The sequence below is a fragment of the Falco punctatus genome, assembly GCF_963210335.1.
Source record: "Falco punctatus genome assembly, chromosome: 3".
NCBI classification, from domain to species: domain Eukaryota; kingdom Metazoa; phylum Chordata; class Aves; order Falconiformes; family Falconidae; genus Falco; species Falco punctatus.
In genome coordinates this window covers 80,048,163-80,073,695 of record NC_137582.1, presented here as the reverse complement: position 1 = coordinate 80,073,695, position 25,533 = coordinate 80,048,163, and the positions used below count along the sequence as shown (strand labels likewise).

At 36.4% G+C, this 25,533-nt stretch overlaps 2 long non-coding RNA genes across 2 annotated transcripts in view; one reads left to right on the top strand and one right to left on the bottom strand.

The window, feature by feature from the left end:
* The window catches only part of LOC308060396, a 40,117-nt gene extending 17,347 nt beyond the window's left edge, over positions 1-22,770 (top strand). Inside the window, exon 2 of the long non-coding RNA XR_013926706.1 lies at positions 1-22,770. This exon is cut by the window's left edge and continues 11,979 nt beyond it. This is a non-coding gene — a long non-coding RNA (uncharacterized lncRNA).
* LOC308060397 overlaps positions 17,723-25,533 on the bottom strand; it is an 11,519-nt gene continuing 3,708 nt past the window's right edge. Inside the window, exon 2 of the long non-coding RNA XR_013926707.1 lies at positions 17,723-25,533. This is a non-coding gene — a long non-coding RNA (uncharacterized lncRNA).

Below are 25,533 nucleotides of genomic sequence, written 5' to 3'. Positions count from 1 at the left end.
CAGAAGAGGAAGGTCAGTAATGGTTCTCAGGCTAACCAAAGGGCTCATCAATGTTTGATTTCTTTGTGTTTGCTTCTCTTTCATTTCATTTGGAAATGCCTATTAAGGGAGAGGCAGGTGTCTGCAGTGACTCAGGCATGCATGGAGGAACAGCTGATCCATCTAGAAAGTGAAGAAAGTCCAAGCTCAACCCTGAGCCATCTATTTTCAGTAGAAGCTGCTCATTTGAGAAAAAGGTGGATAGATATAATGATGACCTGGACTAAACGAAAAATGCAATTAAAGGTACAAAAAATGATTATAATGACCAAAGCAGCTTTGTGTAGCATCTGAAATTTATTACACTGTCATTACACTATAACTACTGTGGTGAATTTAATTTCTGTTTTAGTTACCAGGTTTTTCTGGAAAGCAATAAGGTTTCTATCATTCTGTGGATGATAAAGATGTAGTATGCTTAGGTAATTTTTTTTACTTCAGCAGCAACTCCTTTTTCCGTTGAACCAAGATAGGAAATTATGAATTAAGGAAAATAATTTTATGAGAAGAAAACCCAAAAGTATGCTTTATAAAGACTCTCTGGTGAAAAAAAAAAAAAACACCTACTGGCTTGATAGTTACACAGCTGAAGGTCAGTGCCTTGAGAGCAGTAATGGGCATCAATGGCCCTGAACAGCCTCACCTGGGACCCCCACTCCACCCATGACACTGGTGGCCACATTTCAGCTCCCATCAGGGCACTCTATAGGTCTTATGCTTTAATACTTGTGCATCTGCAAAAATGAATAGTTTTGTCTCCATTTTATGTATTAATTCACTGAACTGGGAGACAATGCAGTAAAGAGAGAGGAAGTTTTAAAGCAGAGTTGGTTCAGGCTGAACATAGTTACCTGCAGCCTAGGCTGTGGGTAAATACCAAATGTAAATAAATTGAAATGCTTTAATACTTACCTATATGCTTTGAGGCATTTTAATTAAAGTATCTGGTTAAAATGCCAGCACCTCAGAATCTACAGTCAGACATTAGATTCCTAAAGGAAAAGAGTCTCTTGAGTAAAAAAGATACTCTGAGTAAACAAAGGAAATTAATTCTTACTGAGATCAATAGAAATACTGCAAGTACTCAGCCCCATTGGTGGTGCTGGGGAGGGACAGACAGACTTCTTCCCTTGAAAGCTGAGCAATTTCCTCTATATCTAGGTAGTTAACTCTGGTTTTATATGGAACCCCTCTGGTAGTGAGGGACAGGCTTTTATATTTAAAACAATAAGCTGTGTACATAAAGTCCTGAATCTTACCCTACAAGAATTTCCAGCAAAAGCTGAGAAAGCTTTCTGTAGATTGTTGTGGCTCTCTGTGGGGATGGGATTTGATCTTGGTCTGTATGTTGGGTTACTTAGGAGTAACTAGACCAGATGACCTTTCTGGGAGAGGGGGAAGCAGCTGTGTATGCTGTGGTAGTGCTTGTTGGGTGCTGGCGGGGAACAGGGCAGAGAGTTCAAAGATCTGGAAGCTCAAGAACTCAGGGGAGAGGGACAAACATAGCTGGCCAGCTCAGGGAATGGGAATATATGAGGGTCCCTCAGCGGTGATAAAAACAGTGGGACCTGGTGAAGTCTTGTTGTAACTCAAGTCATTACTAGCAAGGTCCTATGTACAGTGGACAGAGGGAAGACTTGCATATAAAATCTTACTATTCCTATCTTAGTTGCTTAGATTATTTTGCAAAGACACTCATTCTAGCATAATCAATTGAAATTTGGCTTTTGATTTTTTTTTTTTATTTTAAAGCCTTGGAAAATTGTTTCCAGGAACTTACCATCAGGGAAAAAAGGTCTAGGCAGATCTAGTTCAAAGCCCTTGTTGACTTGCTATCCTGCTGTAGAACTACTGAAAAGCTGCATGCATAAAATGCATGGAATTTTTGTAATATTTGCAAAGCATTGAAAAATGTGTATTGTTTTCTACAAACAATTTTTAGAAAGCTACTTACAGCTAGGCTGAGATTCTGTAGGCTGAATTCTTTAAATTCACAATGTAACTTGATGTGCTTTTTGGAACAGATCTAGTACTCTTTAGCCCTAGCTAAAAAGGTGGCTGGTGTATGTATATATTTAAACTTGGCTTGTTTTAGTAGGATATCTTACAGAATGGGTAAACTACCAGCATTAACTCAAGGGTGAAACTGAAATTTTGATTCATCACTTCACTTAAAGGAAGAAGTAAATTTTTGTCCTTCCTCTGTAAATTTCTTCCACTGTAAATCTCCTAAATACTGGTGTCCTATCTAGCAAACAGGTATAAATATGCAAACAATAAGCTACTGTATTATTTTCCAAGGCCTTAATTGTTACATGTCTTTATCTTCTAAATCCAGTAGAAAATAACCTTTAGATTAAGTTTGAATTTGGTAGCTTATTGTTATTAGCAGTAAGGGAAAAGTAATTACACTTGAAAGCTGAGGACATCTGATGTAGAAATCATCTGTAGACAATAAATATAGAATGTGACAACTGTTTACAAGTGAAATCAACGTTAAATGTCATCATTAAGTGTCACTGATCATTTTATAGAACCATCTTACTAATGTGACTTACTTGACATGAGGGATTTAATTGAAAAGCATTTTGAATGAATAATGTTGTGGGTCTTAGAGCTGAAAACCAGTAAATGTGTTGACTGATCAAGGACCATTGTATTTTTAGTAGAAGTCTTCCTCAGTTAAAAGGGACTGGAAGACCTTTAAGGGGTAATATAGAAAAAGTAAGGGATAACATGGTTTGTAACGCAGCAATGCAGTACATTTGGCCTGAGTTCTGATTTTTGGACAAACAAAGCAGAAGTAGTCTTTGATATGTTCAAGTATTTTTAGTCCCTTTGACAATGTTTTGGAGCTAAGAAATGTTGTTTGTATTTTTAGGAGCATGAGAATTAGTTTATAGGTTTGCTGTTAATTTCCTTTTCACGTATGCTATTCATGAATCCATGTTAGCACATTTTACTTACACAACATTCCAATGTCAACTTTGCACCAAAGATTTGCCTCTTGTGAAAATGCTTTGGCTCTTGCTGTGATTTCTTGTGCTTTATAGAAACATATATTAATTGCATACTACATTGTGTAATATTTTTTTTCTGTAAGGTTGTCAAATAATGAAGTAAGAGTAGGATTTTGCTGGTTTTGTTTCTCTTTATTTTAAAGCTACCAATAAAAGTGTTGTAGTTTATATTCTATCCTTTGGAATATATATTGTGTCCTTTAGAAGCCTCTACTTAGTTTTATTAGTCTTAACTGTGTGTGAGATGGTTTCTTAATGTCCACTCAACCTTCTAGGATTTAAGAGACCTTTACATGTGTTATGACTATCTTCAAACCCTGACTTTAATTTGTATTTAGGTGTTGAAGATGGCTGACTTTTACTTTCCTCTGCTAAACTATTGAGTATCCAGCAGCTTTCACTGAAGAATTCGGGTAATCAAATATTCAGAAAGATCAATCCACATGTTTTGCAACCTGTGAATATAGGTTTAAGATGTGGAATTCTAAAAATCTTGATAGTGCCTGCAAAGGTACAGATACATATGCATGACCATACATTGAATATTTGTTTTGGGATTGAAGGGTTTTATATGAAAGCTACTGTAATGTGTTGTATAATAGTGAGTGTTAAACCATTTACGGGATAAAAATTGCCCTTGTCTAGTATATGTTAAAGAGGGTTTCCCCCCACCCTGTTCATATGTGCTTTTATGCTTCATTTACTGCAAATACTATGTAAAGCTTCTTTGGGAGCAAACGTTGCTGCATATAGAAAGAGGCAAAAAGAGGCAAATTTACTGCTAAATTCCATAAAACTTGTGGAGTATGTAAGTGGGGAAAAGTAGACTGCCATTACAAGGATGTGGTCTTTGAGATGGTCTTTGCATGTTTGTAAACTATGTGAGATGTTGTCTGTTCCAGTAACCTTACCAAATCCCAAGCTAGTGCTTCACCTGCCAGGACATCCATTCTGGCTGGAGCATTCAATAAGAAATGCAGCTGCTCTACTTATCCCAAGGTCAGCCATGCTTTTGTAAACCAAAATGATTTTTGACAAGATGGAACTTAATTTGGCCAATTGTATATTAAAATTGTAAATTATGCAAATGCATTTGGCATACAACAGCTGTATTTGCAGGCTGCTTTTCTTCATGTCCCTTGAGTTAATTGAGGAAGGGTGGCAGCAAAGGGCCTGTCTTAGTGACATGTATATCTAGTGGGTGCTTGTACCTGGTGATCTTGTACATAAGAAAATCACTCATTTTCACCAGAAATGCTCATTAAACAAACTTAAATTGGTTCCATTGTCTGAAATTTGACAGTCCTTGCTGGACTGTGATGAATGTTGCTCATTACTTAGATTAAGCTTTCAGCTTTGGGAAGAGTACTACATTGTAAAATGTTTCACATTATTAGGCAAAGAGAAGGTAGTCATGTAGACAAATGGTGGAGTTTTAATCAATTAACTGGAAAGGTCTCGATATACTACATACTGTTGGGCTTACAATAATTTACAATTAATGCTGGGCATGGAAGTGTTTTCATACCCACTGGGGAGAAAAATTGTCCCTGGGTGTGTTCCCTGTTAGCTGAAAAAGATCCTGAAGTTGTGTGATGTACTTCTGCCCTCTTTGGGCCTACTTTCTCTTTGAAAGCACTGCAGCTATCCTTGCCCATGCAGTTTCCCAAGTGGTGTTTCCAGCACTGAACCCAATACGAAACAGTCTGCTCTTCACTGCAGATGAGGTAATGCTGAGCCAGCTTGTGAGCTCTTAATTGGGAGATTAATATGAGAAATGGAGGCTATAACTTTAAATTTTATGATGCGGAATGTTGTGTAAATAACACAAAAACCTGTTTATAATTTCACACATACTACTAATACTGAATAATTACTCCATAACAACATCTTTCTTTGCAGTTTTCATTTGTTATGCTTTAATTGTTAGGAGCGCTTAGTGAGCTGACTCCAGACCTTGCAAGTTTTTTGCAGAAAGGAAACACTTAGGAAAAGAGGAAGAAAAGCCGTGCTTTTGCTAAGAAATTTGCACTATACCATTGAAGTTACAATTGAAAGGCAAAAGAGAAAGCAATGGAATAAATTTGCAGCGTTATTATACGTAGCAGAAGACAGAAGAATGGCAGAATAGCTTGTGCTGAGATGCCCTGAGGAAAAAAAATTAGGAATCTGAATATTTCATGCTATGGAAATGTGTTTTGGTCCAACATGAGTCTATAGATTAGAATAAGTGGCATTACAATGTTGGTTGTATCTTTACTTCAAAATCAGAAATAAACCAATTGCTTAGAGCAAACACTCCATGGAGGAAGTAGGAATGTTCTTGGTTATCCATACACCTTTAAGTTTGGGGTTTGATTTTTTTTTGTTTGAGGTTTTTTTACACCGATTTGTGGTTGGTGGTTTTTTTTTTTTAATATTTATTTTATTTTAAATGGGTAAAACTGTGAAGCTAATGCTATTTTAAGTGGTAGCTACATGTTCTTATGGAAAGATATCAGTACGCAGTTGCATTACTTTATGTGGTTATCTGGATCCTTAATCTGGAGTTTTGAGCAAGTGTAGTAATTTGTGGTTGCTAGCCTTATTAGTATTCATTCTGAACAGAAGCCTTGGCTCTTTTTAAACTCCCATTGCCTGATAATCCATCATAATTTGGCTCTGAATCACTTTGGCATGATGGACCAGCGTTATCTTTGTTGTACCTCTGCTGAAGTAAGCATAGGGTAAGCTTGGTCAAGAGTACTACCATTTATTTAAAAATAAAGTAAGTCTTGCCATATTATTAAGCAACCAGAAAGCTAGACTAGGTTGTGATGTTTTCCATTGTAACAAGATATATATAGTATTGTTGGAAAGTTTCAGGTGTGTAAGTACATGAAAGGTACCTGAGTAAATAGCAGCCATTTGAAAGGAACGTAATTGTTTCTTAGGCACAGCAGCTTAGTACTGTAAGAGCTGCCTTTTTTGTTATGTTTTAAAATTCAGATTAAAACTCTTAAAGGATCACTTTGCACAGAACAAAATGTGTTATGCATCATTGTGTGCTGAGGCATGAATTTATTAAGTATGGGTATGTGTAAAATAAAAATGGTAATTTTTTACAGATACCACTTTCATTTAAAAATTGAATAGTCACCTAAGCCTTGGAGATATAGCCAAATATTGTATGGTCTCAGCATATGATGGAGATCCACCAAACTCTTACTGAACACTGTGTGTGACTCTGGAACCATGTACTAAGTACGGTAAAACTGGATGTAGTTTTTATTTTTATTTGCTCTGTAAACAGGATCCCCAGATTTGAAGATGAAATAAATCTGCTGCAAGCTAGATAGAAGTCTACGAACCATAGATTAGTGGCTTCCCCCAAAAAAGTAGGGCTGTCAGTGGTTGAATGTTGTACATTTGATTATTTTAGAACAAAATCTGTCTTATTTGTATATGTGAATGTTATATCATTTATAAAGCATCACGAATGAACTACAGTTTTGTGAATCATTGTGCTTCATCAGAGCTGGAGTAACTGTTCATGAATGCATCCTTAACTGCACTTACAGCTGCAGATATGCTGTAAAGCGCATTAGATTAAACCTTTCATTAGCATGATTGAGTTGTAATGGCTTAACAAGTTTCCTCCCTTCAGCTAACCTTTGCTATCCATTAGTTGGGTGCATGCTTTGCCTGTCAAATCGGGAGATAATGCAGTTTAGTTTCAGATTTGAGCTAAGTCATGTTATCTCACATTTAGCTCTTACATTGAAGATTAAGCTAAATTGTTATCTCATAATTGAAGTGGGCTAAAAGCATGCAGGCAGATGGCTACTTCAGCTTGGCAGCATAACCCATTAAGATCATGATAACTTGCTTGTGTCTGAGCCAGGAGTGCGCTCTCCATTAGTTCTACTGCTGTTACCAAAAAAAAAAAAAAAAGGAAAAAAAAGAAAAAAAGGCAGGGTGTGGAACTGGACCAGTAGGTAGGACAGTGGTGTGGCAGCCGGTTGCCGAAATGGCTTCTTTCTCTCTACAGAGCTCCAAGGAAACCTCTTTCCTTAAAGCTGTGTTCATTGCACTTCAGAGATTTTTTAAAAATTATTTTAGCACTTTTTTAAAAAAATAAAAAGAGGGAAGGGAGGGGTATATGGGGCAATTACAACAATAATGCTGCCTTTCTAGGTACCCTGTCAAAGAAGCATATCAAACTGTTGTGCGGAAAACAGACGGTATAAAAGCCTTGAAGGAATGGAACTGGAGAGTCTAGTAATGAACGGACTGGAGAGTGGTAGTCTTTATTCACCTGGGTCTCGGGGCTGCCAATTTCTGTAACAGCAGTAAGCTTGAAATATATGCACATACTTGCCTGAGCCTCAGGATACATTTTTATCATTAATAACCTTAGTACCTCGCCAAGAGTATTCTGCCAACATTTGCTAGATTTGAAAGGCCAACTCAAGGTGTTTCTCCTCAAACAAAGGAATATTAAGGGTATTCTTAACCAGCTAACCTACCTGAAGAGATTATTAGAAATTTGTCCTTTTGTCCACTTTTCTCTATTTTTGACTCCTTACTGCAAAAGAATAGAACAAATAATATTACAAACCCTAAATTTTCATTTCTGAAAATGTTACATGTGGTCTTGAAGGCCAATTCAGGTGGTTCTTACTGTTTGGGCTCCTTGGCCATGCTGCGTCTCCCAGATGCTGATTTCCTTTCAAGCTGCACTTACAGGCACATATTCCAGGTGGGAAGCCTAGCATGTGAATGAATATGGCATCATAGGTACCTTTGTCTTTAATGGCATCACTTTTCTTCTGGTACCCTTGTTTTTTTTGTTTTTGTCGTCTCTCCTGTGGTTGGAGTTTAGGGTGTAAGAAAACTGAAGGCAAGTGACATCTTTTAGAAACCCCGGCTCAGCTTTAGCATCTTGTTAACAGGTATTAAAGGCATCAGCTAAACCAGAGGTTCAATATATTTCTAATCTTTGCTTATATTTGAGATCGGCACTAACTTGATAATGTTGAGTAAGCTGGTCTCTTTCTGACATTTAGATAACAGACGACTCAAAAACCCATGACACTACATTATTATTATTGTTGTTATTATTATTATTGTTGGTGTTGTTGGTGTTATTATTATCTCATAGTAACTAAAGCAATTTGGAGTACTAGGATAAAAAGTGGTGGAGTGCCAAGTATTTGCTATAAACTTAATCAATTTTGAAAGGTAATGCTTGCTGTGGATGAAATTAAAGAACTTTGAGATTACCTTTTGTGTTATAAAATATTCCTAGTGCAAATGAGAACAAGTTTCTGCTTTCCGTAAAAGCTGCTATGCAGTTATTTTGCATGGGAAGTATGCGCCAGGATTGCTTCAAGATGAATAGGATTAAAACGTAAAATTTAAAGGGGAGACATGAGGTAATGTGCATTAATAAATTTATAAATTCAAATAATCTGAACGGTTCTGAGAGACACTGGTGGGATGGAAAACAATTTCTCTGCACAAAATAGGCTTCCCCATCAATGACAGCATATGAACTACAATAGAATCAATGTGTTATATTACTTTCTCCATCCCCTCTCTTTTTATTTCTTAAAAGCCTGACTTTTGGGGATGTGGTAGAGCCCCTGCAAGTGCTCTTAAACCTATAAGAAGGTCAATGACAAGTACAATGGTTTTAATGAGCCTTCAAGGAAATTCCATAGTGATGTTTCTTTTGGAAGTAATGAGTTGCTTCATATTAAGATAATGTAAAGGATGGTTGAAAAGGTACTATTTGTTGCCAATGTATTTGCCACTGTGGCTTATTTTTATGTTTAAAATCTTCATGGGATATTGTTCAGGGCTCTTGTGCATTTATTTCTGTTATGTGACTTCAAAAAAACACTCTGATGTTGTTGCTGGTAGAACCGTTGTGGATATTTCAGGCATTTTAATGATTTTATTTCTTTGTTGTTGTTGGACACTGCAATGTTTAAAGAAATCAATTTTATACTGAAGAAATATAGCAGTTTCAAACGATTCTGAAGTGATCAATGTCAACCCCAAGTGTACAATAACTGAGATCAATAATCCATTCAACAACTGAGAAAATAGTCAAGTGACTTCTGAAAACAAAAAGCAAGCACTATGAGAAATACTGATCACTGTACAGATGCAAGGCCCTTAATTTAGAAAAAAATAATAAATTAGTAACAATGAGTAAACTGTTAACTGTAAATATCCCAAATATCAGTGAACTGATTCCATCCTCATGGAAGAGGTAAAGGTATCTTTAGATGAATAATTTCCCTTTACTCTTACCTGGGGCCTTTCTAGCAAGCACGTATCTACATATTCTGTGACTTCTGCCACTTCATGTATCAAAGAAGTAAAATCTTGCTTTGTGTTTCTTTTTCCCAGGCAATAGATATGGAAGAAAAATTATTACTTTCCTGCTGAAAATGCTTGAAAAAGTAGAACGGTTTATTTATTGTAGAATACTCAAGGTAGAGTAAATGACTCACAGTGGGATCAGAGATGCAGCCCTGGCATGGGGACAACTTTTTCACCATTGTCACATCCCTTTCTTCCTAAATGAAACTTCAATTTTTATGAAATAGAAGCTGAAATTCTCGTGGGGTCTCTGACACCATGTTTTCTTCATGTGAACTGCTAATCACCAGTTGTAAGAGGAGCCCAACAGTTATGATAAATGGCTATTGGCTGAAAAATGGTGTCTTTGCTTTTGGGTTGTGTACACACACACACACGTATAAGAAGTTACATGCACTGTAATGCTGCACTCTTATTTCTTCCAGATCTAAATAAAACATGGTCGATATATAACTTATGCTACACAGTCAATATATAGATAACTTAGGTTAAGTACCTTTTGTTGAACTACTTTATTGGAGACTATGTAATTGAGAAATAAACGCATGAATTCAAATGTGATCTTAGTTATTAGTTTAAATTCTGAATAGATTATATATAATGGGAATTATTTAAATGGGAACAGGTATCCAAGTAGGGAGAATAGTTCTGAACAATTTATCGATAGTTTGAAGTCATGAATAATTCAAGACCTACATATCTTTACATGATATGCTATGCACTAGATTGCTACAAATTACAACAGTATAAGAATGATATAATATCATGTAAATTTGATATTCATCTACAAAGGTTGGTTGTTTGTCAAGCTGTTTGTGGGTTTGCAGCTGACCTTTAAAAACTTGAGTATGAATCAAACTAATAGCCTGAACAATGGAAATCTTTCAACAAGTGAGCATAATAAATCTCCCCACTTTGAGAGGGAGGCAAGTATAATATATAAAACTAAAGACAAGCTTTAATAGACATGCAGAACATAGGGAATTAATTCTGAATGTAGAAAGATTAATTATAGCTATGGTCATGTTGAGGGTTGAAGATGTATGAATGCATTTGAGGATTCAAGATCGCATACCCTGCTTTTAACTATATCTTTGAAACAAAATCATCCTAAAATTTATCTTTGTGAAACATGGAACTTGGAACTTCAATTCCTTTACCTTTCAAAATTGCATCTTAGTCATGATAATTATGCTGCAGTGAAGGGAACCACTAATTTGTGTAGTTCTAGTTGAATCATGGTGGGGGGAGGGGGGGGTATGAAGAACTGGCTAAAAATTAGCAATGCCAATTGCCAGTATTTGACAGCTGTATTTTACAACATTGTGAATGAGGATGAAATGTAGTTTATGAGATCTTTAGGACAAGGATGCTGTTTATTTTGTTCAGTGCAAAGCCAACATAAGCCAAGATCGGCTCATGACTGGGGGTCTTCAATGCAAAGGTTAGAAAACACTAATCTTGAAGCTAGTGCCTGGACTTCTGATGTTGAGGCATTTCTGTGCTTATAGTATCAGCTTAAGGTGGAAGGATGCTAATTATGGTTTGCAACTTCAGTAAACATACAACCCTTAGCATTTCTCTTAGGTAGGGCAGAGTGATATAATTTTAAGTATCTATGCAGTACTTATGATAACAGGGCAAAAGAAATGTTATTCCTCTAAGGAGTAATAAGCATTTTTAAAAAATCCCCAAAGCCCCCCCAACTTTAAATAGGATTATTAAAAAATGAAATACAATTGGCAACTCGGACAGTAGTCTTCCACTTCTAGTGCAAATCACAGAAATTATTTCTTTTTAGCTGCTACCTGAAGAACACATACTGTGGGTGCTGCTTCAAAACAGTAGTCTTTTCTGAACAAGTTGCTTGCTTTTCTGCTGAAGTTTAAGATTGATTGTGATGGCAAGAAGTCGTCAAAAGTAGCTGTGTATATGATTTTGTGTGCATGGAGAAATGAATATGTTTAAAGTATTAACATGTTGAGCATAAATTTAACTTTCCATCACATTATTATCTGATGTGGTTCACAATTAATCCATTTGTGTCTGAACTGCAGGTTGCATTTAGTGTTGTGCTTAGTTAAAATGAGTGTGCTAAATCAAAACTCAATTTTCAGTGAGGTAAGCCAAACAGCATATATAATCATGTTTAAATTGGGATTATAAAACAAAGTTCTTATGAAATGTGAAGCTGGGCAAAAATAATTTGACTCTGTCCTTCAGAAACTCTGGGTATGAGAGCTGAACTGTTTGACCATTTTGAGAAAACAACAGTGAGTTAAGTTCTCCTTTGGTATTATGGAGTACTGTTAACCTGTTTAAAATTGAACAAAGTTTGGCAGTATTTATGAACTTAGTGTTTTTCTGGCTTACAGGGACACCAAATATAAAATGAAACTGAGCATCTTGCAAAATGAGAGGGTTTGTAGAGTGTAGGTGAAGTTCTGTAGCATGTGCCTGCCTCCCCCATATGTATAGGTACATATATTTGTATGGTTTATTGTTGCTTAAATGGCTGTCAAATTCTAAGTGCTAAATTTAATGCCTAGCTATAATATTGCAAAGGGGATTTTTCTGTCACATTTTCCAGTCTCCTGTTACATGGAGATTTCTTATCACACAAGATAGTTTAGTATCTGTAATGCTTTAATTTTAGACTGTCATGCAATATGTGACTACATTAATCTTTCAGGAGAATGAAAATGAATGTATTAAAGGGTTTGTTCACTGAAGACAAGTTTACATAAAAAGGTGCATGCTGTCCTCATACCTTGTATAGTACAACAAGCTTTGGAAGGCAGAGTTACGTAGTAAATTATTACTCAGTGTGTATCACATTGGAATGGTAAAGTGGCATAAGATACTGAATGCACTGAATGTGCCTGCGAGACACAACGTGTACCTTGTCTGAAGAGAATGGCAAAATAATGGTGAAATATTTGTATAAACAGATTTTTATGCCACCTGAATGTAAGGGCTGTCCTCTGAAATCCGTTGTTGCTGTAGTAAGACTTGTGCCGGATGATAATGTTTCAGTGTAGCACTTCCTGCCTACAGTTGTGCCTGGATTTCAGTCTAGCAACCCCTTCCATCTTGCAGAGCTGTTCTGTCAAAACTAGAGAAGAGGCTGGAATGAGCACAGCTACTGGCTGCTCAGGTCAGCCGAGCAGGCAGTCCTGGCTTGCACGAGGTAGGCAAGATACAGGACACAGCTTTGTACTAGCTATACCATTAACTAGTGTTGGCCACAGTATCTGAGTGACGTGGTGCCCTTTCAAAAGGTTTTTCTATGATTGTTCAGAGGACAGTGAGCATTTTGGGAAGAGAGAACTGTATGAATTATGCTGATACAAGACTGATATTTACTACACCTGCATTTGGCTTTACAGAAAGCAAAAAGTACTTCAGCTTTTCTGCTGGAGCATAGGAATACTATTACAAATGCTTTGTGTATGAGCACAACATGCTCAAGAAACCAGTGTTCCTTAGTATGCTGTCTCCAGTGGAAACAATGCGGCTTTTAAAAAGAAAGCTTGCATAATGTTTCAGTGAGCTGATTTTTCAGTCATTTCTTTCTGTTTGTAAACTAACACTGTCCCTCTTTTTTGCTCAGCTGTTGCTTTATCTCCATTTTAAAAACTTCAGTTCAAAACCTTGTGCTTTCATCACTTGTGTGCCACAGCTTAATACCATGAGAAGGTGGAAGCACAACAACAAATTTGTACTTAATAATTCAGAACAAGGTTGCTATGTTTATTCTGTCTATTGTTAAATTTGGATTTAAAAACCATTGTGTGAATATTTTGATGTAGAGGTAGAAAAGATTATATTTCTGTCATCATATCACAAAGTGTTGGGTTTTTGTCTGGAATAACAAGAGAGAAATATACAGTTACAATCACTTACATCAAGCTTCCTGAAAGTCCTAACTGAATCGTGTTATAAGTTTTGGCGAGCTCGTAACAGCAAGGAAGCAGTGCCTCTAAAGTATGCTAATGACACTTGCTCTTGACTTTGAGATGAATGACAATGTGCTTGTTTGGGAGAGCATCCTAAAATAGCTTCCCAGGGTAATACTAATGCTAATCAATCACTATGTTGCTGTCTTTCTCATATAAGCTGAAAGGTGTCGGAGTGCTGTTGAGTTCTAGAAGTGGAAGAACTGGAAGGGAAGGCTAGCACTTATTCAAATACCTAGCTGGACATGGTTGCTTCTTAGTGACAGGCTGTCTAGGCCTTCTTGCTTAAGACATCAGAAGCATTTCTGCAGATAGCTGATTTAAATGGCTTCTGGTGCTGTGGAATTTGATGTCTTACTACTGTGAAGATACACTGAAACTATGGAAAGGTGAGCTGTGCTGAAACACTGCTGCAGAGTTAGACCAGAGGCTTTATTATAAAATAGTTTCAGTTTCTTGCCATCTTGACATATCTTCTTTAACTCAAGGTTCTCTCAGTATTATATATATATATACACTATATATATAATCTCAGTGATTAGTGTTCTGAATCTTACTGAAAAAGCAAAGGCTGAGGATGAAGGCAGAAGTTGTTAGAGGATGAAAATACAACTTTATCATGCTCATCTATGGTATTGTTAGAAAAAACTCCCCACACCCTGCAGTGTTAGCAAAAACTGTGAATTCAGAGTCTAACACCTGAAGTTTCTCAGTAGCAGCACTCAGGGATGGGAGAGTGCTAGAAGGTACTGACAGAAGTGCTGGAAGCACCTGTACAGTGCATGGGACTAGGCAGGAGACTCACAGCTGTCCCAGTGTCATGTTCTGGCTTGGAAATGGAGAACAGTTGGGTGGCAACCAGTCTATCAAAGATCAACTGGACTTCACTGTACCAAAGAAAGATGCTATCCCTCTAATTTTACATTTATGTGAAGAGTTTGCCATCCTGGGTAGGGTCTACACAATTGTACAGGCCTAAATAACTTATTTGAAATACGTGGGAAAGATTTTGAGCTCATTTCTAAGTATGGTAATTCTGTAATGAAAACAGATGACTTGGCAGAAAATTTTTTTTTGGTCATTTTGATTATTCTGCTAAGCCTGCTTGCATCTGGACTTCACCGCTGCTTCCTCTCCCCACCTTCTTTCCTACCTTTTGTATATGTGCGTTCTCAAAAGAATAAAATACTCTGTCCTGTCAAGCCCCAAATCCACATATTACCAGTCTGTCTGGCAGCGTTCCCACTGAAGTGTGGATTGTAGATGAGTGTGTCTAAGTGCTTTTTTTTGTGAACAGAATCAATAGTTCCCTTTATTTCCATTGTTTCATGTTACAAACATGGGGTTCTGACATATTCACTATATTTCATCTGGGATAACCTTCCAGAAGATTTAAATGCCTTATTTTCAGGACTACTTCGCTTTTAAAATCCTGTTGCTTCATCAGTAATCCCATTCCCACCATTATTCTATTATATAATAGGTATAGAAATAACTTATTTGAAGACTATAGGTTGCATAGTGACATTAGTAATTATCAAGGCAAAGTTATTAGTGACTAAGAGATGAAAGGAAACAGCAAATGCTTTTGAGTTGTTGGGGCTTTTCTTAATCTTAAATACATTTGGGTTTTTTTGTGGTAGTCCACTGAGACTAAGAATTTAGGAATGCAGAAAAACAGTTAAAGAACTGTGTGCTTAGAGGCAAGAAGTGACATTTTTGGCTTAGCCTTGCCTTCCAAGATGGATAGATCCATATTTTGGGAATTCAAACACCATATATGAGCAAGCATTCTCAGTGAATGCCTTGGCTGTAGCACAAAGTTTCTTGATTAATATGCCTGTATGTGGGTTTCCACAAGTACTATGTAACAGCATAGCAAAAAATTGAATTCAAGACCCATATCATACTTAAGGTTTTAATGATTAAAAAAAGAAAACACAGCACCTGTTTGAGGTAGACCTTTGTTCCCAAAGTGTAATTTAATGTCTTTCTAATGTCTTGGGACAGGTTCTGTCACCTCCCAGGAATAAACTTCCAATCCATGTTATAATTTATTTTTCACAAAACTGTGCTTTTTAAAAAAACTTCATTCTGAAATTATGAAGGCTTTACTTCAAGTATATCCTGTAGCGATACAGCCCTGTAAGAAGTATTTGAACTCACAATAAATATCAATTATTCAGAAAGCAATTCACTGAGCTCCAGAAGGATGCCATGGCTGGCTTGTATCAGAGGTGTGTTCATGTTCAGGGCACATGGCTATTCTGCTATGTTACTCTAATGTTACTGTTAATGTCCAAAGTAAAGAATGTCTTCATCGTCTATATATTCATCAGGGCATTGTGCTGTGTCTAGCTTATAGAATTTGGCTTTACTACTTCCATTCATCTTCTACTTGTCATGTAGTGTCTAGTACAAGGGTAATTGATAAAGAAGTGTGAACTCAAGTGAGTCAGATATATAGAGTGACCATGCTTTGAAAAACGTGTATGATGTTAATAATAAATATGTTCAAAGAATGGTTTGTCACTCGGGATGACAGATGATGTTTCTTGGTTGGTGTTGTGAGGAAGTTACTACAGCTATGAGATATGAATGAGTGGACTGAACTGTAAACTGTATTGGAATTATAAGAAGGCAAAGATTTTTTGTTACTTGTTTTACATATTGACTCTCAGTTTCGGAGGGGGGGCTAAAACCACTTGTAGACTATCACATCAGGTGTCAGTCAGAGGAAAAACTGTTTCCATAGATAATAGAAACTGTGGTACCTGCAATAAGCATGCTTTCCATTAAACAAGTAAGCAATACCTCTTCCCCTCTACCCCCCCTCAGAAAAGGCTTTCAAAGACATGGTACCCTGTAGAACATGATTGCAATTATTTTTGAGGATTTGTTGCTCGCAAGCAAGCTGGAACTTCAGAAAAGCCTTTTGAAAATAGTTTTGGATAGCGTGTAAGAAAAAAATATATCACTATGAAAGTACTCACCCTGGCAGTATGGGGCTTTTGTTTGTGCTGCTTCCACCTCTCTGCGTAAGAGGCTTCATGGCAAAGTATCCGAGGGATCAGTTCAGCTCTGTGGATGGTGTATGTACAATGTCCTGTGCTGGGCCACTTCCACTACAGTGTTTATCTCTTTGACTTAATTCCTGTGTTTCCTCACTCAGGAAAGAAAGCACTTCAATTTTATAGAGGAATATATTTTATAGTTGTTTTACATACGGCAGTTTTTATTTTAATATAGATGTAATACAGGATTGTGTGTATATCAAATTGCATCAAAGCTTTGTAAGACAGACTGTGTTTTGAAAATTGTGTAATGTCACATAAACTTGTGTGTATTTGTTTATGTAATACCACAGTTCTAAATATTACACTGATATGGACTAAAATATTTGGCAGTAACTAAAGTTGCTGGAAGGTTTGAAATAGACATACAGTTTGAAATCCAAAGTATGCATTGTATCTTCTACTTCTGAAATATATAGTTAATCTTCAAGCAGCTGCCTATTTTCTTACCTTTATTTTTCCTTTCTTTATTACTAATCTATGTTTTTGTAGATACTCACTTGTTGAAAACCATACATACTAACTGGGTATTTAAATATTTATTTAATATTTCATCTCCTTCCTACAATTTTTGATTTAAATAGCTCTGCTTAATAAGTTGCAGTGTTCCATTAGTACGGGACCCAATTGATGAGCCTTTTGCTGGTGGATATTTCTGTTCATATAAGATTCTGCATGGTATAAATGAAACATGAGCCCTTTATGCTAAATCTTGGCTTCCTGCTTGGCATTCAGAGGTCTTTCAGCTATTTGGTAGATGGAGGCTAAAATATGTGTTTGATAACACTCTATTTTCTTGAACTGGCCATGAGTTTCCAGTTTCTTTTGCAGTGCTCAAGATAACTTTATTCTCATTGAGTTATCACTAGAATTGCTGGGGACAAAATTCCTGAGAAAATGGTCTGGGAGTATTAAAACTCTGAAGTTTAATACAAATCATAAAATTGAGATGCAAAGCCCTATTTGAAATGAAGCCAAACTAAGACTCTCTCCCAGATTTCTTGGCAGGAAGGTACTATCAGAAAGCATTTATTTGTCTTTCAACAACAGACAAAGCTAGGTTTGTCCTGTTTGTTTCTAATGGATGGTTGGAATATGCAGAATGGATATTGCGTGTAAGAATATGTTGTGAAGAAGTACATAAGGATATAAATGCCCATAGTATGTAATCTGAACAAGTCAGGAAGAACACATAGTATTTTTTCTTAAATGCTGTTATTTGACTTTGTAAAACAGCACTGAACAGCTATTTGACTTTTTAAATTATTTTTTGTATTTTTTTTATTTGTAACTGCTTGGAAACCTTTCCCTAAGGTATGCCTTTTGCATACCAGTTTCTTAGCTGCTACTGTTACAGTTCTGAATACATTCTGGACTTCTTGGTTTAAATGTTAAAGCTTAGAGGTTTGTTTTTAAAATTATTTTATTATTTTATTTATTTTTTAAATCCACAGATCTTGACCATGTAGACTATGAACAAGGAGATCTGTAAGTAAAACCAAGGAGAAATTCATGTCCATAGATAGTTACAAAATAATGACTATGATTTCTATTTAACTCAAGATTCTACAGAAAAATGAGTTCATTTAAAAAAAAAATATCACTGAGGTTTTTAAGCCTGAGAGAGTATTATGCTGTGCTTAATGACCTTCTAGCTACAAAGCAGAAATAAACTGTATTGCCAAGGTTGTAGACTCCAGTAAAAGATTTTAAGATGTGTCTTGCTGTCTCTATTGCAAGCTTGCATTCAGCTGTTACCAAAATAGAAAGCAAACTTGTTCTGAGCTAAATGCTTGTCTAATTGCTTTAGTTAGCCCCAAAGATGATATTAAAACAACACTCTTGGAAAAGCTATTGCAATGTTTAATTGTTCAGCTAGTGGGCTTTCTTTGCTAACCTACATTTCCTTTGTTCCAGTTTAAACTCAGATATTTCTTCCTTTGCATTCCACACTGGAAGAGGACGTTATTTACGTTCTCTTGCAGATCTCTGTATTAAATCTTGGTGCTAAAGATTTTCTTTTTTCAGGCTGTGATGTACATTCTCTTTCCTTACAGATTATGTCCTTGAAATCCTTTCAACAGTCTTGCTCCCCTGTGTTAAGTTCTCTCCAACTACTCCTTTTCTTTGACATGTGACACCTCAAACTGGATGTTACTGTTCTGGTAGCTTTGTTAATGGCTGGTAAAAAGGAAAGACTAAGGTGTCCTCTAGGCTGTACTTCGCTTTGTGTATCCTGTCTTGCCGATTGACTTTTTCAGTCATATGATGCATTGCTTAGGTTCTTATTTGGATTCATTATAACCCTTTGATCCTAAGGGGCTTTCATGTAGCTAATTGTACTGTGTTATTACTATCCAGACTGAAACTTCCTCGCACTTGCAATTTAGTAAAGGCATAGAGGTGTTTTTTTCTAGATACTTCAGCTTAAGTATCTAGAAAAGTACTTTTTAATTAAGTATCTGGCTTTTGCATTTTAGTCTTGTTCTGTTCTCCCATATACTTTCAACCCTTAATGTCACTAATGAAAATACTGACAGCTGTTGGATGTAAGACAGACCCCTTCAGATCTGTCTGTGGTGAATGATTATGTTTTAAGTGTGCTGTGGGTGGATAGTCAGTGCATTTTTCCAATCTGTTATGCATGTTCATTATGATAGCCTCACGGAGGACAACCTGTCATGACTGAATTTTGAGCAGGTCTCAAATGTGACCACATCAAGAGTTTGCTAAGATAGAGACCAGACTTCAGTTGTTTCTCCCTATTCTAAAGATACATTACTTGTTTCACAGAAGGAAATTAGAGCTATCTAGCATCACTGATCTTGATAAAAACACATTTGCTTGATTTTTTTCCTTTTTTAAATCCTTTTTGTTCTTGTCCAAAAGCTTTACATTGTTTAAATATTTGCTTCTGTATTTTTTATGAATTTAAGTTTATATGGCTTGTCTTCAATATCTTTTCTTTTTTAAAGGGAGGAAATATTTATTGGTTTCATTCATCTAGATGGTTACCATCTGCCACCATGTTTACCAATTTTTATTGTAAATAACTTGAAGAATTCTCTGAAACAATCTCAGAACAGTAAACAATGGATTTGATCTAACCCAAGCAACTTGGAAAATATTTATAAGAACTCTCCAAGATTTCTTTTTACTAGTTTAGCCAGTGATTTTTATCCCTCTGTCCCTGATACTAAGTTAGCTGTCTCATTGTAAGATACCTCTTTAATGAAGGCAGGCAGCAGAATCATAACCTTCAGCCTTCTCAGGGGTGCTTATTCTGCAGTAGTTTATGCTCAGCTAAAATGCACAACAGATTGATGCAGAAGTTACCTAAAATGACTTTGGGCTCAAACCAGAAAGCTGATACTCAGGCAGCAGTAGGTTTTTAATAAACTCTGCTTAAAAGTGCAGATGTATGCTGGGGGACAAAAGTGATATTTGAGTTTTTGCCTTTCTCCTTTTCTCACACACAAGTTAATGGAGCGGTACCTGTTGGAACTGCAAACACAGTGTCTGTCAACCGGAAGAACTTTGCCTGCCACTGGCAGTGCTTAAGTGCAACCCTGGATGCTACCAAGGCTTGCTTTGCTGCAGAAGCAGAAAGGTTTTGCAGAAGGGCAACACGGTGTGAGAATTCATTCTGAGTTGCTGTCCTGCCATGTAGGGCAGATATTTGTGTTGTATACTATTAAAGTCTAACATCACTGGTAGTATGTATCTTGAGCTGTACTAGGAGAATAATGGGATATATAGAAAGCAGCCTCTGATATCAGAGCTTATATATAGACCTTACTTTTTGATAAAAATAAATTTTTCAGATTAAAAAAGCTGATACTGATTCCCTTCCACAAGTCCCAGAAGAACAGACAAATGGGTCCTTTTCTGATATGCAACTAATAATCTCTTGATGTTATGTATTTGCAGCTGACTTGCTTTTTTAACATTGATAATGAAGGTTAAGCTGAATTCTGATTAATTCTCCCCTTCTTCAATGTATTCTAAAGATAATGTTGATAGTTAATGAAATACTCAAGAGGTACCTTATTATTCTTGATGATGCTGCTTAGAAATGATACAGTTTGATGGGGGAATCACAGAATCTGGATTTAAAATTAAAAAAAAAAGAAATCTACTTGTTAGACAAAGCACAATCATAGAATTCAAACAAGAATCCACGTTATTCTGATCTTCAGTACAGAAAGTGATCTTAATTTAGGACATTAATACCTTTTAACTTTTCTGTTGTTACTGAGGGAAACAGTCTGTCACTTGAGAGAATTTAGAATTCATCAGAGACCAAATCTAGATTAGTTATGCATTTTTGTCATTAATTGTGTTATGTATTTGCGATTGTTTGCCAATGTTTCTCAACTTTCCCAGGTCTAACCCTTTAAACCTAAATGCAACTGGCATGGAAAGGCTTACAAATGCCATAATCAAGAAATATGAATATAATTAAAGCAGTAATTTCTTACCAGAGGCATATCTTATATATTTCACTGTCAGTATGGAAACGAACAGAACAGTATATATTCATAAAGTATTGCGCAGTCATATTCTAAGATTTTTTTTGTAGCTCTTTTCTCAAAGTCTGTTGTGGAGAGTTACAGTCTTTTACTCCCAGCAACTAATAAAACCCAGTTGTGTTTTAGTTTTCAAGTGTCAACTCAGAACCATAGCTCCTACTGGTGGTTATAAATTGGCAAGAATTGCATTTCTGTTTGGACCCATTATTCCCTGATAGAAATTATTTAGCATATTCAGGAAAATGGGACAACTGTTTATCCATCCATAAACTTTAATGCTACAAATGTTCTAGCTCTTTCCATTTCAGTAATGCTTTTTAATATCTTGTAGTCTGGATAGTCCAATGAGATGTTTTGTTGTTGTTTGGGGTCTGCGGTTTTACCTCAAGGAATAATAAAGCAATCTGACTTTTGGTTGGGCTCATTTTAGTTTTATGTTCCTAGATGAAACTGTACTTCTCAAGTTCTGCAGTGAAGTTTTAGCTTCCTAAAAGAAATACGGTTCTTGACACCTGCACTTGTATTTCAAATATAAAATAATGAAGTGCCTAATGTGGCTTCATGTGCTTTTCGTGTCCACCCTTCCTGCCCCCCCCTACAATTGGTAGCCTGCTCTGAATTTTAAATTTGAAATGCTTTAAAGCAAACATTTTTCACTTGCTGGTGATGTACCCATCCTATAAAAGTCTTTGATGCAAAACAATGGTAGTAGTCTTTGCTTTGTTTCCAAATAATAGCTTCAAAACCTGTAATTTTAAACCACCTGCAGTTAAATAGCAGTTTCACGGTCTGATCTGCTGCTAGATTTTACTTTCATGTACATATTTTGATGCACTTCTCTTTCCATAGAAGTGGCACAGGTTTCTGTAGCAACTTCCTGCTTAATTGGCTTCACTACAATTAAATATCAAACAAGATTATGGCTTCCTGCTTTGTCGTTTCCTCTAGTGCCTGCTTTTGCTGAGATGCCAGCAACTCCTGAGCCAGGCTGACCCCAGAGAGAAGTAAATATCGAAATGTAACTTTAATACAGGTGCTGAGGAGTTTTAAATGAAAAAAAAAAAAATCTGTATTAAGCAATGAAGAGCTTGCCTGTTGTTACTTATTTAGACTTTAAATGGCACCTACAACTTTTGAATGGATTTGTTTGTATCTGTGTAGTCCAGATTGACAGATTTCCCCCCAGGAAACTTTCTTTTCCTATGAATTAGGTATTAGAAATTCAGCCCATAAATGTGTTAGTCTGAGGAAATGGGGACTGCTACAAGACAGAAATCTGCCTCTTTTTGATGTCCCCTGTGCTTATGGCTAAGAATGATCTGCTTTCCTACAGGTTAAAATTCTGATATAAACCTTCACATCAGGACAAGGAGGTGATGCTTTCGTACCCTGAGATGGTCTGCTGGGGCTGTTAATGGTCCTGATTCAGGCACCACAGATCAGAAGATGCAGAACACTTGTGGAAGGGGCTGTGAGGAGGAGGAGGAGGAGGAGGAACAGCTGCTGTAAGGAAAAGGGTTTTGAAAAGAGGAAGTCAACTGAGTCTTATGACTTGCTCACTAACACAACCTTGATTTTTAAGTAGAGCTGTGTCTAATTCTCCATGGTTTCCCTAGGTGTTCAATAGTGTACCGCTTAAACAATGTAACTGGCAGACCTTAGCCTTATTATTAAAATCAAACACCCAAGTGTGAGGGGTAACTTTCATCTTCATGATGAAGTCTTATATATCTCTGCCTTAATTAAAAAAAAAAAAAAAAAAAAAAAAAAAGGAGGGCTGGAAAGCTTGTATGCTGCTTATAGAAATAGATGAAGGCAGAACTGAGATGTCTATCTATCCTCATCAGGCACAATCTTGGATCAGACAGATTATAGTTGATCTGTCTAACTCTGCGGTCATGCCACTCTGTTCAGAGAAAGCTGGATTTGCCTCTGAAAATCACCCCAAAACTAGAAACCAACACAACCCCCAAACTCCTGAAACCTAAAACTTGCCTCATTTCTAATAGACCATATTCTTTATACTGCACGAAAACCCCTGAGGGAAACAGCAGTACCTTTTGCGTAGTAAAATCAATCATTTTTGATTATAACAAGAATATTTTGTTGGAAAATGCTTTCTTTTAAATGTCATATTCATGAAATCCAGAGCATTTTTTCTTCAGAAAAAGACATGCTGCTCTGATGTTGAATTATATTTCAAACTATATTATGTCTTGTGTACCCTTGCTTGCAGACCTAAGTGTATTTATAATCATGTATAACTAAAGGAAGTGCTAATTGTCTTTGCAAAAGCTAACAAAGTTATTTTTAAATAATCAAATAATTGCAGATTTGCTCATGCTCCTACTGAAAGTAGAGATTTTGTTATTCTTATGCCTGTGCTTGGAGAAAATGCCTGCTTTCAGCTTATTTCTGTAGAGGATGTTGGGGAAAGCTGTTTCTTTGTTTTTCTGTTCACAATGTGGCAGGACTAACACCCAAGTTGCAAGGGTGTGAACAAAGTGAGGACTGTCATCCCTCCTTGCTGTCTGCAGGAGTGGTCCCCAGCCTGGGTCCCTGCAGCCCCCAGGGAAGTGCTCCTGGGCTGCTCACCAGCTGCTGTCCGAAGGCAGCCAGCAAAGCAATCTCTACAGCAAGGGTGCAACCTGTTGAGCTCTCTGCAAATTTAACTCCAGATCTCTTGTAATGTTTTTCCACATACGAGTGAGCTTCAGGTACTGTGTCTTTCTGGCAATGAAGTCATCTGTAGGAAGTTTTGCTTTAAATTGGAGGTGAAATTATTTCAAGGTGGTTTGTTAGAAAGGGCAATTGAATGGGCTGCGATCATTGTCCTAATCATACATGAAAATAAGAATCTGTTTCGTCCTGTTTTACTATTGAAATAGGAAAATATAAACTTTTGTTCCTCTGTGTTTTGGGTTTTTTCTTGGTGGGATGTGTGCAGGTTTTTGTTTGTTTTTAAGTGTGGCTAGTCCTTTTTTTGAGGGAAGATATTTTATGATTAAACTGCAGAGTGAAAAATTTTGTTCACAGTTCAAATGGGAGAGATGTATGCTCATAAATGCCGTATGGCGTCTACTGCCTGCTTGGTGCCATTTTCATGAAGTGCTTTTCTGTATTAAGAACAAAGATGCTTGAAATCAAATATTGAAACTAACTGGGATATTAATTACTTAGTAATTATTAAGCAACTGTTCACCAAAGTCAGGAGGATAAAAAATATCTCTTCAAAAATTAAGGAAAATAATACTTTCTTGATGAGCATTGCAAGTTTAAAGTCTGAAGAAAAATCAAGTAATTTTTAAAATGCTGTTTAAAGAATCAGAAGATACATTTGAAAAATAAGGGAAGGTATAGATTAATTTTGTTCAGAATTTCAACTGTTAATACCTGGTGGAAATAAGAGTATTGAAGGAAAAAGGTGAAATCACTGGCCATAAAATGACTGTGTTACAACCCTGCTGGCAGTGTATCCGTGGCCGAATATCCATGCACCGGGGATGCTGTTTCATTGCAGGAAGTACTGCACTAAAGAAATCCAAAGACTGGATTGAGTAACTGGCAGCTAAATCCCTCTCTGGGGCCTGTTGTCCCTTCGAAAAGTAGAATACTGAGTGTTAAGATTGTATTTGGAGCATATCACTCCTGTTCCTTTGCTTGTCTTGTTTACCTTTTATGTTTACTGTTTTATCCCCTTTTGTGCACTATTTTTATCTTGTTATTTTCATTATAGTTTATCCTTCTCATCTTTGCAAGCAACAAAGATCAGCAACAAAAAGATGATGAAAGGGAAGCTCCAAAGAAACAGTCAGGTCATCCACAACAGACTCTTGCATCTAAAGAGAGGTTCCTACACCAGACTCATGGTGATTTTATGGTATCAATGGATATGAAGCCATTTTAAGTCTTCACTGTCTTAGTGAGACAGTCTATGTGCAAATATAACTGATGGAAGTTGTGTGTGAGAGTTTGTGGGCCTTGTGGTTTTTGTCTGAAGTCATAGAAGATATAAAATCAGTAACTTAATGTCATGGTTTTATTTCATTTTGTGTGCATGTATATATATAAATAAAAGCACTGAGACAACACCAAAAACTTAGTGGCTATTTCAGGAGCAAGATACTACTACACTTTAGACTCTGCTTTATTTTATGTAAACATAAAGTAATTATACAGTGAATTTCCAAAGAATACTGCATATTGACTGTAACATATAGTGGAGAGATTACAGGAGTTTTGTGTAAGTTATTACTATACTGTTACATTTAACCTGCCTGATTTTTGGTAACAATTCTTTTCTTAAGGCTGTTATTAATTTAAATTGTTAGAAATTGATCTTGAATGTCCAAAAGTATGAAAATGTGTGGTGGATGCAGGTACTGCAATATCAGGGACAAGTCTGCATTGGTAATATGCTATTCTTCCAGTTTCTGTCACGTGCTTTAGTTTTCCAGTCCTTGGTGATGTCTTGTATCTTCCAAATGAAATCCAGTCCTTCCAATTAAAATGGAATATTGAATGTTTGTCATCC